The sequence below is a fragment of the Stegodyphus dumicola genome, chromosome X2 (assembly GCF_044657685.1).
Source record: "Stegodyphus dumicola isolate Sdum_Otavi_A_Nest chromosome X2, ASM4465768v1".
In the NCBI taxonomy this organism is placed as follows: domain Eukaryota; kingdom Metazoa; phylum Arthropoda; class Arachnida; order Araneae; family Eresidae; genus Stegodyphus; species Stegodyphus dumicola.
In genome coordinates, this window is record NC_140781.1 from 72824113 (window position 1) to 72837092 (window position 12980).

General features: G+C 33.2%; 1 long non-coding RNA gene across 1 annotated transcript in view; it reads right to left on the reverse strand.

The window, feature by feature from the left end:
- Positions 1-12980, reverse strand: part of LOC146992778 (uncharacterized) — a 502220-nt gene that overhangs the window by 278150 nt on the left and 211090 nt on the right. The window lies entirely within an intron of this gene.

Genomic DNA, 12980 nt, shown 5'->3' on the forward strand with positions numbered 1-12980 from the left:
AAAAGCCTTATTGAGAAGACATTTTAGGAAAGACATTAAAGGAGCAAAACAGCATTACATGAACTACCAAAAAAAAAAAAAAAAAGACACATAGAACAAAAAGATTGCAGTTGCTGTTTTTTTTAAGACTAAGTGCCTTAATATCGTCATATAACTTCCATACACAGGATATAAATTTGATCATTATGTCTCTTGTAAACTGTCTCAATTCTGAATTATCAAAGTCGCACTGGAATTTCAAACATTGTTTCCAGCTAACTAGAAAAGTCCTGATTTTGTAGGACTGTTTTTCGCAAATTACCTTGCAGATTTCTCTGTTTCATCTACTACAGTGGATTCCGTTTACATTGGATTGAAACTGCACGCCACTGCTTTCATTATAATATTTGTTTTCTCATTTTTCATTGCAGCAGTGAAAAAAATTGCTGTTTGTATTTTCATATATTAGTTGTCCGCGGGGGAGGAGACAAAAGTATTTAATTTTCATTGCATCGATATTTATTTACACAAAATTATTAGAGTAGCTGTAAGCACGTATTTCAAAGTTTCGACTATTCTTAATTACTTCATTTTTTAAAATACTTTCATTTATTTTTTTATGTGTATCGTTGCACTGTATACATATATATGTTTTAACTTCACATTATTACAATTCAACTTAGAGAGCTTAAATTTAAAAAATAAAACAAAAAACTTTCTTCCTTTCATTCACAATTACTAAATAATTACAGTTTATAAGTAAACTCTCCAGCGCCCTCTACCTTTTTTACGGTTGCACTTTAAATTAATTGAGTCATTAAACTGCTAAGAAATCTTGTGCAAGAATAATAGCTATCTACGATGCGTAGATGCTAATATATCAGGATTTGACGATTAACGAAATCCTCTCATTTGCACTTCAACGCTCTAACATATATGTTTATACATATGTAAAAATACATGTGCTTACAAACATGAAGCCGCTCTTACGTATAAGCTTACAAATGTAAGAATCATAGTTCACAAGTAAAAGAATGATTTATGTCACTCTTTGATTCACGTCTAATTACTTCTTTTTCACAAATAATAGTTTGGGAGGAAATGTTAATATTCGCAAGCCTAATATAAACTGTTCTAGCTTCTGTTTAAGATGACGCCTTAAAATAATGCTGCACGCAGAGTAAGAAAAATATAGTCCTGCATTAAGATCGTTTTAAGAAATATTTAATAGAACAGTTTCCTAAGGATATTGTCACAAGAAAGATTATTTCCAGATTATCAAATCCGAGTAATTTAACATCCTTTCTGCTGCCACTTGTTCTAGAGCCTTTCATACTTAGATTTCGCAAATACTACATTAGGTATTCTTTAAATATGAATTCTTATAAAATTTATGAGAAAATAAAAATACGTGTAAATAAATGCAGCGTAATACGTGAAACACGTTTTCGTCATCTTCCAGCCGATGCTAAAGGAAAATATCACGAATGTATTTCAACCACTTTAATAATGTATATCCTATTTTGCTTTAGTTTGAAAACACATTTTTGGCCAAAAAGCTTAGAATTTTTTTAAGTTGGGTTAGGTTATTTAAAAAGAGCATTATCTGTCTAAAGTTAGGGATATCTTAGTGGAGAATGTTTTATGAGAGACCGATTTGTATTTCCTTTCAACATGGGAAAGCCAACCACGCAGATCACCCGTTTGCCTGGGCTTAAGCCCGATTCGAACTACCACGTATTCTGGTCTTAACCACTAGAATGGCTATAGGTTTTTAAAAATTATGTGAATTTCAGAATTAATATATATTCTTATGGAAACACTCCATTCTTCGAAACTGCATTTTAGCCAGATGCGCAATTAAATGATTGCGCTTGAACTACACTCATGTCCATAAATTAAGGATAATTCGAAGTTACGCGGAAATCGAACTCTAAATAAATATATCACCTGTAAAATCACTACACACATCTTCAAGAATCATATGCAAATTTCAGGAACTAACCAGATGACACCGATGGTACGTCACAATGACGAGAGTGTAAGAGAGTGATATATAAGGAATACAGGCAAAGCGTAAAATTGTTCGCAGGCGCTTTATAAGCATTTCAGTGCAATAACCGAATCGTTATGACACAAAGGACGCATTTGGAGGATTTTTTATGTGGTAGAATTATCGGCCGTCTGGAATGTGGGAGTACCCAACTGGAAGTATCAGACGAACTTGGAATTGCTCAGAGTGTCATTTTCAGGCTTTGGCAACGATTCCAAGATGATGGTAATGTGAGTAGACGTTACAGCACAGGTCGCCCCAGAGTTACAACGCCGAATGAGGACCGGTATTTGGCAATTACTGCCAAACGAAACAGGTGGAGCACAGCCTCAGACCTGTCTCGTCAGCTCTCTTCAGTCACTGACAATTTCAAGGTAGACCGTGTACAGACGCTTAAGGCAGATTGGTCTATATGCTCGTAGACCTCTCAGATGCGTTCCACTTATTGCAACTCACTGTCGCCTGCGGTTATCCTGGAGTAGAGAGCATGCATTGTAGACACCGCAACAGTGGGCTTGTGTGATGTTTTCCGACGAGTCCAGGTTTAGCTTGCAGTCTGATTCTCGCCAGAATTTCATATGGAGAGCTCCAAGTACCCGTTACCATCAAGAAAACATTATTGAAAGACGCTGTTACTGTGGTGCAAGAGTGCTCGTTTGGGGTGGAATTGTTCTGGGTTCCAGAACTGACCTGCATGTTCAAATTGGAACCATGACAAGCCAAATCTATCGGGACGTCATTCTGGAACAACATGTACGTTTGTTTTGGGGCGCCATGGGCGCACAATTTGTGTTTATGGATGACAACTCCCATCCTCACCGTGCAAACATCGTAAGAGAATGCCTTGAATCGGAGGATATCACCCGTATGGGCTGGCCAGGATTCTCACCGGACTTGGATCCAGTAGAGCACGTGTAGGACATGCTTGGCCGACGAGTTGCAGCCCGTCAACCTCCTCCTACATCTCTACCGGAACTTCGGAGAGCATTGCTTTTTGAGTGGTGTAATATCCCCCAAGATCAGATCGATAATTTGATACTCAGCCTGCCTAGGCGTAATACGGACTGTATTGCATCGTCTGGGAGACATAGAATGTACTAACATTCATACCAACCATGTAATATTGTTTCTTTTTTTTTTTGTAAATAGGTGTTTTTTTTTTTTTTTTTTTTTTTTTTTTTTTTTGTAATTTGCTCCAGGGTGAAAAAATCGCTAATTTTTTTAATAATATCAGACATATAGCATCTTTTTTTGCTCTTTACCTTTTGTTTAATAAATAAGCTTTACAAATAAATCAAATTTGTTTTGCTTCTAACTCTTCCTTTGCCTGATTTTGCATTATCCTTAATTTATGGACATGAGTGTATTTAGATTTCTTCGAAAGAATGAGATGGTAAATCTCATCTTTTTTTAACTAAATTTTGTCTGCGATAGATTATTTTGGCGTCAAAAACTGGTCTTTCCTGCGTACATAGAATGATCAGTTTAGAAATTTTTGAAGAAAATTCATGTTTCCTTTAGACATTCTAGCCTAATAAGCCGTTTTTCTCTCACTTTGAACAGTAGTTATAGTTAAGTTTTGTTCTTAAAATATTCTGTCAAAATTAAACAGAAGCTCAAGGAGTAACAAGGAGCTCAAGGATAGCCTTGTATGCTTTACCTGAATCAAATTAATCCCAATCTTCTCCAAAACGTGAAGTATTTTTTTAACTATTATAAACATTTTAATGTACGCTGCAGAGTCATTAGGTTATTTTGAAGCAGGATACGGGAAAAATGAGCAATGCCCTCGCCGAGACTCGAACCTGGACCTCTCGAATACGTGCCGAGTGTGCTACCGGCATGTATGAAAGAGGGAGAAAATACCTTATAAGGTTACTTTTAAATATTAACTCTGGATTGTCCAAAGAAGTCATTTTGACTGCTTTTTAATTTCAATTAGAAAAATAATTATGTATATAATAACACAATTTCTTAGAATTTTGTGACTTTTTGTACAACATATAAATGCGTTTATTAATAATTGTAGTTACCCCCTCTTTAATTTCCGGTATATTTATGTGTAATACCTATATTTAATTAATATATATTAAAATTTTAAATAATCAAATGACTCTTATTATTGAAATGAGTAAATTTCTTATATGACCAGTTCGGCTCTATATTGAAATAGTCTTCATTTTTTTACGATTACGGTAACATGATAACATACAAGTACATGATAAATTGTCGATTTGGGCGTATACTTGATAAGTTGCAGTTTCTCAATAATCTAAAGTAGCACTTGTTATTCGAATCTTTATGCAGCGATACTTGTTTCAACAAGTTGTTTATTTTATTTCTTTTGCGCCCTAAATTCATGAAAGAAATGTCAAATAGAAAGGAGTTATTGGAAAAGCTAACGAACATAAACTAAAGAACATAAGAGTGATCCAATATAGAATCAGATGCAATAAATTCTGAACTATCATCTGAAGATGAAGCGGATTATGTCCAAAGTGAAAGATCTGACACTGAAGATAGCGATGAAGAGTCGATCACCAACGATGAAAATGAAAGTGTCATCAATATGCCCAGGAAAAGGTGTAGAGTGCTAAGTAGTTCAGACTCTGATGAAGAAACTGAAAACACCTTTCAGGAGACCGAAACAGCTGCTGATGGTACTGTGTGATCAAAATTTGACGAAGATGGTATTCGTGAAAGATTATCATCTACTTGTACGTTTTAAGAGTGGGAAAGGGGCAACAGGCTACGCAAATTCGTCAATACGACCTTGCCACAATAACAAAACAAATAATAATATATGTGAAAAATGTCAAAAGTATGTTTGCGAAAGATGTACACATAAAAAGATTTCCACTTTCATTTGCCAAAAATGTACAAATAATAATGCATAAATTATTTTTTTCCAAGTGAAGTAAATTATTTTATTGTAAATATTTACTAATAACTTGTTATATAACTGTAAATATTATAAAAATATTAAAAATTAAGTTTAAACAAATTTCTGTACACATTAGTTATTCCTTCAGAATGCAGTCATTTTGGGCAATACAGGATATACTAAGTTTCAGTCTTTCTAGTGTTAAATTTACTGAAGTGTTCTAGTTTCTAGTCTTAAATTTACTTATATTTTGTATACTGGCGTTGAGTTTAACTGCAGTATACCATACGCACGAAGACCGAGCTCATGCAGCCTCCGCATTTATATTATCGAATGGAATAAATAAAGAGAATGATATTTTCTTTAAGATTGATTGATATTCATGTAATTTCATTTCTTATATTGATTTGCACTTATGCAGCTGAAGGTGAAGGTTCTATATTTAACACTTCGAAACTAGTCCTGACAAATTTACGAATATTGCGTTGCTTTTTGTTGTTTCAACATCTACATAATCTTCTAGCGTATTAAGATGATGTCGCTTGAGCCAAGTAATTTATGAGCAGTTTCAGATTATATATTTTAAACTGCAACATAGTTACTTGTGGCTTTAATGTAAAGACTTAGTCTCAAGTTCAAGTTGACAAAGATCACTAGAAAATGCTAGTGCCTTAAAAGTATCCTACATCATTTAGAATCTTTTCAAATTTTTATAAAAATTTAAGGTTGCAAAATTGTTTTAAACTTATCTGATTTATTAGTCTAACGCTATGTAAATGTTACTCAGATGTCATTTATATGTCCAAATGTGGTTTCTCATCCTATGCAGTTTGTTCTTGCTATTGTTAATCATCTAAAGGCATTCAAATGATACTTCAGGTACTGGAAGAAATAATAAAATTTTAAATATTTAGAAGCCCAGAGGTATATGCCCTTCTCTATGCATGTCAGTAAAAACGTATTATAAAAAATATTTATATGAATTACCTTTACCAAATTTTCAACTCTCCTTATATAATTTTTAAAATACAGTTACCAGAAAATTAACAATCATAGGCATGATTCACAACCATCAGATCATACAGTATTGCATCGCATAGCATAAATTATAACATAGCATAAACTACAACACTCTGCATTTCAGTGCGGTACAAACATTTTAATATTGCAGCCAATGGATGAGCTCTGAAACTTTCAACAAAGGACTAGAGCTTTCTCTCATAAAAATGTATCAAATTCTAATTAAATGTTTCGCTTAAAATAACAGAAAACACAAATTATTGTGCAAGACAAAAACATTCTAAAATTTTAGAAATATTTTTAAAAAGCAAAAACAATCACCAAATATCTGAAAAACTACACAGAATAATGGGTAATTTTAAAATGAGTGTTCAATATTTCAATACAAATATTAAAATTATTTAGCAATAACTTATTTACTGACATGTTTTATTCGGAAGTTAAACTATGGGATTTCATCGCACCAGTTTTCTGTTTAACAATTTATACCTAAGAAGAAATTTATTACCAACGAATAGCATGTTCTAGTATCCGCTTAAATTTTAAGTTATCTACAATGGACTAACCAAATTTAAATGAAACTAGAGGAAACTCTAATTTTCAGGATGAGAAAGTCTATCGCAAGTCAAAATATAAAATAAACAAGCAAGAAAAGAACAAGAGACTTGCAAATTAGAAATTAACAAGAGTTCAAATTTAATATAGTATTTCCTTATAGCTTACCACTGATAACAGGCTGCAACTTATTATAACACATACATACTCTGCGTGGAAGAAAGAAAGAATCTTAGAATATAATGTATTAAAAAAATAGAAAAATAGTGTGACGACCAGTTTCCTACAATAACCATCTCTAAATATTACCTGTATTTCTCAGAATATAAACAAACATCAATACAAAAATGTAAGAAACTTAATAATATAAGTTTTCAAATAAACTTTAAAAAATTTATGTTACTCAACAAACAAAGATTCCCAACGCACAGTTTGGGAATTACTGAAATATCTCGCCAGCATATAATGTATATTATTTAATTTTGTATATAACTTTCACTGCCATATAATCTTCTATAGAGTTTATATAAATAAAATTTGTAACATTGTAGGTATTTATACAATATGTAGTTCTCGACGTTAAAAAGCTTAATTATCAACTTTTGTTCTGCAAAAATTCTATGTTTCTGAATAAGTATGAATATAGTCACACTCATGCACACCTAATTATAATTAGCTATTTATTAAATACCATAAAAATTAAATCTCTATACAGGAAAATATAAAAATACCTTTCAAAAAGTGCTGAGCATTAGCTGTATTTCATCGCCAAATGAAATTAATTTAAGTGCAGTATAATCAAATCGTCTGCACAGCCTTATGTTACAGTTACTCTCATTCCAGTTAAACGAATATAGCATATACAGACACATTGTTTCTACAAACAGTTCTATCTACTTTAGAACCATCTATCCAAACAGATAAATTCGGTGTAAAATATTGTAACTAATATTTCTGCGGTATAATTTATGTAAAACTAGCCAGAAATTAATTAATTTCCATTCATTAGTTAGTATATTCAAAATTTTAACAGACGCTTTCACTCACATAAAAACTCCGCAACAACCCCCACCTCAACCATACCAAGTCCCTTCCCACGTACCAAAAATAACTTCTCAAAGGTTCACCGCCTCTAATAATTCAAAGACTCCCCACTGCCGATAACGGAATTTCGGATAGTACGGCCTACATCACCCCTTCTGAGTCAGAAACAGAAAAAAACACATTACCGACATCCCACTAGAAAGAACGTAAGTTAATTAAAATTCTGGTCTTTTATATTTTATGTACATTTCATATTTCATTAATTCTTATTATATATATTTCAATTTTTTAACTTTTATTTGATTTGTTTCTGAAAAGATAGCATAGTTTATTATGTTTCTTGTGTTTCTCATATTTATTTCTATTGCTTTGAGTTTTATAAAGATTACTACTGTTTATCATGCTTATTATTTTTATAAAAATAATCTTGAATTAACATACATAAAAGCGAGGGTGTCGGGGGACATTTACTCAAGTATCCTGTAAATCTTACTACATAATTTGGATATTCACTCAAAATTTCTAAAGAATTTATTGTATTAGCGAAAATGCTTCATTCAGAATGATTTCTTTGGTACTCTAATTTGGCTTTAGTGTCTCAAGTTGTAAGATATTTCTCCCGCCTTCCTAGCGTGCCTTCGTGGTGAAGTGGTCAGCACACTGAGCCGATATTTCAGAGGCCCGTAGCTCGATTCCCGGCGAAGTCGTTGCTAATTTTTCATCTCTGCTGCTTCCAAAGAGGCCCACCAGCGGCCGAGCGGTAAAGTCGCTGAACACTGGTAGTTCGGTCCGAATCCCGAGAAGGGGGCCAGCTGCATGGGAGTTTTCGTGGTTTTCCCCATGTGTATACGACCCAGGTTTCCTTAGAAGGTCCTCCACAAAGGCATCCCTCCCCTTAGGCAGATAGCCCTCGAGTCTTCGCCATAATCACACACACTTCTGCTTCCAAAATTACCTAATGCCTCTACAAAATTTTCTAAAAATCCATTCACTTAACGAAACTACAATTTTGGCTTAACTTAATTGCCAGTTTGGCATCAGCATTCTTACTTGAGTAAAAGACGAAACACCTTCGCATTTATTAATTATTGTTCATTGAACTGGAGTTGGTTTGTTCCCCTTGAAAAGTCAACTAATTTCCGATCAATGACGATAATTACTTGGTTTATAACATTTATTTTTCAAAGTTTGAATTTTTGTTATTCATGATTTAAATTTAAGACCCCTTAAAAAGTTTTTTCATGATTTACATTCAAATTCCTTTTTAAAAAATTTTTTTCGGAATTAAACTTCCTACTTCTGGGTTCCCTCATTTTGGTACATTCTACCAAATTTATATTAGGAGATAATATAATCAATATTTCTTTAGTAAATAAATTATTATTTACTTTGCAGCTGTTGCGTAAGTATTAGAAAAAACTTGTTTTCGATTTCAGTGAATGTTAGTTCATTCAATATTTAGTGTAAGAAAATAACGTTTAAATATTACTTGAACTATATTTGAAAGTAACGGTAAAATAGTGCCCTTACAAAGCTCATTATAAAGAAAGCTTTGGTTTAATTGTCTAATAATACCTTTCCATTACCTTCACATAATTCATAATCGTGTAAAAATTACTACGTCTAAATCAATTGATTGTACACAGAAACTTTTATAAAACAATTATCCAATTTCAGATAAAGTGCCAATTTCTTGTCTTCTCATAGAACTACCAGAGATTTTAAGTGCTGTTATTAAATTATCTTCCTGACAGATGGTTCACTATGAGAGGTCTATCTTAAGGAATTAACTTTTGTATGAGGTTTCACTTAATTTATTTTAAAATAAATTATTCTTATTTCGGTCTTATACCCCCAAGATTAGAACATTGGACATTACATAAACTCTATTAATTATTTATTTATAACTATTTTAAAAGAAATGTATGACAAAACCATTCGAAATTTTATTCATCAAACTTTAATAATGACGAAAATTAAAAGATGCATAAAAGCGTTCGATTACATATGTTTTAATAAAACAGAACAGAATATTTACTGTCATAATGTAACTCTAATGTCATGCTTTTACAGAAAATGGGCTAAAAGGAAAACAACATAAACTACTAAATGATCATCTTTTACTACATCTTTTACTTCTACTAAATTTTCATACATTACTTTAACAATACAAAAAAGATTCTTTCGTTTACATATCTTTTCTAACTTATTACTTAAATCTTGCCCACTAATGCAAATTTTTACTATTTAAATGTTTACTTCATTAAAAAGCTTACCTTTGGTTTGGCGAAATATAATTAGCACATTTTTAAATATATAAACAAATATCACATCAGATTATCAGATATAAACAAATCATTATTAGATATAAAACATCATTATTAGATATAAACAAATATCACCTAACCACATCAGATTAAAAGTAGTCGAAATATTCAAAACTGAATTACACATAAACTTTTCTATTTTTAAGTAAGGTATGCTAAAATTTATTAGTACATAATATCCAAATGATTAAACATCTGCGTTAACGAAGCTTTAAGAATTTATAAATTGTAATTTGAAAACAAGTTTTCAAAAATACATTCTAAATAAATTTGAAAAAAAAAAAAAAGCTTTGCATATACTATAAACACACTGATTCAAATTACCGCTTTTCAGTCTCTAAGCGCATTCCTTCTTATGATAAAAGTAAAGATGGAAAATCAGGTGCAGTCATTAGTTTCTTCTCACCAGAGAAACTTCATTTCAGAACTTTACAATTGTCAGCAAAAAGTAATGTTAATAATAACTGTGAACCAAAATAACACTCCAAGTATCGATGTTCACTCAAACATTAGACTCATTTACACGTGAATGGTTCTACTGGCATTTCCTTGCAGATTATTTAGTATTCGCATGCACTATTGTATTTGAGTTTTCATTACAAACATCTTACACAGTGAATAACCTTAAAAATATTATTTATTGCATCACTGCAGCGTACCATCCATCAAGACCATAACACAAACACAGACATCCCATAACAGTGTTAACAAGAACCGCGCCATGTTGTTTATTGTCTACAGCTACTATTTCTGAGAAGGGAAGGAAAAGTTTTTCCTCACGTTTTTCAGCCCTAATACGAAAAAAATGGCTTTACTCTCAGAAAATTTTTCAGTTCGGTGATAAAATTAAAACTGTCACTCTTAAAAGACTAAATATGCAATCTTTGATTTAAAAAAAAAAGAATGAAGGTTATTCCTAAAAATTGTCTCAGAAAGTATTTACATGGCACGTTTTTTTAACCCGTTTGTTTATATTTTTTTATGAGTTGTACCTTGAACCTTGGCCTAGCGACTACATCTGAAAATGAACAGTATTTCGTAGAATATAATCAAATATAAACACTGAACATTAGGATGAAAACTTCCACAACTGAGCAAAAGCGTCTGGAATCATGGATGGTTGTCTTAATGGGTATTCACTCTAACATATACAGACAATCAACCCTTACATCTATATCTATAGACCATCGATAATATAACGATATCGACTTCTTTTTTAGAGAGAATTATCAGACATTAGGACGGAATTCGGTGTCAAGAAGAATGGGATAATGGAGATACAGGAAGAAAAGTGTATGATGTCTTAACACAAAATTCAATGAACTGTTGTTTGTTTTGCCATGTTTGTATATGGCGATAAATATATTAAGACTATTGAACTTTTCCAATAAGTTATGTTTCACATACACCCTGAAAACATTTAATACACTAGCGTTTGAAGTGGTAAACTAATCACCCTGTAAATCCTAAGTGAAAAGTACGAGAAAAAATTACTTATATCTCAGAGATTCCATAAAAACTCAGGCACTGCTATTGAGACTCACAAAAGCGTTCCTGAAAACACGAAGCAATTCACAAATCATCTGTAACTGCCAACTCAAACACTGAATTTTCCACAGATTAAAATAAAACAAAATACGAAACAGTTCGTGGCTGTTGAATAAAACCAACAGCGGTGAATTGCGCTTCACCCCTTCCTTTTTATTCTCCTTTGGAGAATTATGCGTTTGAATCGACAAAGACAAGAAACGTAAAAAGAAGTCTAAAATTATGTTAGATACTCTTCTGTTATCGGGACTGGATTCAGAAATGTAAGTATATATGCACGTGTGTGTATGTGTCTATGCGTATAAATGTGTGTGTATACACGCACATACATACGTACGTACATATATACACGCATATATGAACACATACATCTATATACAGGGGTTGGACAAAAATATGGAAACACCTTTAAAAAAACATGTTTCTTTGCTTAATATGGTGTAGGAAACCTGTTGGCATCCAAAACAGCTTGCAGTCTTCTCGGAATGGATAAAAACAGTTCCTGTATGTTTGCCAAGGAAATATTATACCATTCTTCCTGCAAAACGGTGGCAAATTCAGATAACGATGTTGGCGGTGGATAACGAGAACGCACTTTCCGTTCCAATGTAGACCACAAAGGTTCGATAATATTCAGGTCTGGTGACTGTGGTGGCCAGGGGAGATGGGACAACTCATCCTCGTGCTCAGAAAACCGGTCCTGGACAATGTGAGCTGTGTGAACAGGGGCTTTGTCGTCTTGGAAGACACCATCAACATCGGGGAACAAAGTTTGTACCATGGGATGAACTTGATCGGCCAAAATGTTCACATAAGTCTTGGCAGTCATGTGCCCTGACACAGTTATCATGGGGCTAGCAGAGAACCACGATATGGCTGCCCAAACCATAACAGAACCCCCGACATGTTTCACTCTTGGCAACAAGCAGTCTGTATTATAGGCTTGAGATGGCGTTCTCCAGACGTAAACTCGGCCAGAAGTAAGAAACAATGTGAAAGAAGACTCGTCAGACCATATTACTTGCTTCCACTGCTCTATAGTCCAGGCTTTATGACTTAAACACCACCTTTTCCTGTTACGGGCATTAGCATCACTGATGAGTGGCTTCTCAATTGCAGCACGGCCAGAATGAAGCTCCCTTCTAATTGTTTTGGTATTCACAGGGTTCGGTAACACAACATTCATTTCAGTAGTAACTTTTGCAGCTGTGGTCTTCTTATTTTTCGTCACAATTGCCCTTAATGATCTTCTGTCACGATCACTCAGGACACACTTTCGTCCGCGCTGTGATTTAGCAGATGATGTTTTCCGCTTTTCAAATATGCGGAATAAATCTTCGATACAGTACCTCTTGAAACACTAAACACCTCGGCTACCTTGCTTACGGAAACACCTACCATACGTGCTCCAACAATTTGCCCAAGTTCGAAGTCTGTTAACTCTGACATAATGCAATGACAACCTCACATAACAGTACTCCGACAACAACTGAACTGTTTAGCACATTTACGAAGTTGTATAGGTGGCGTCAGTAGTCAAAAATCCCAGCGTCACCTACATATTTCATTA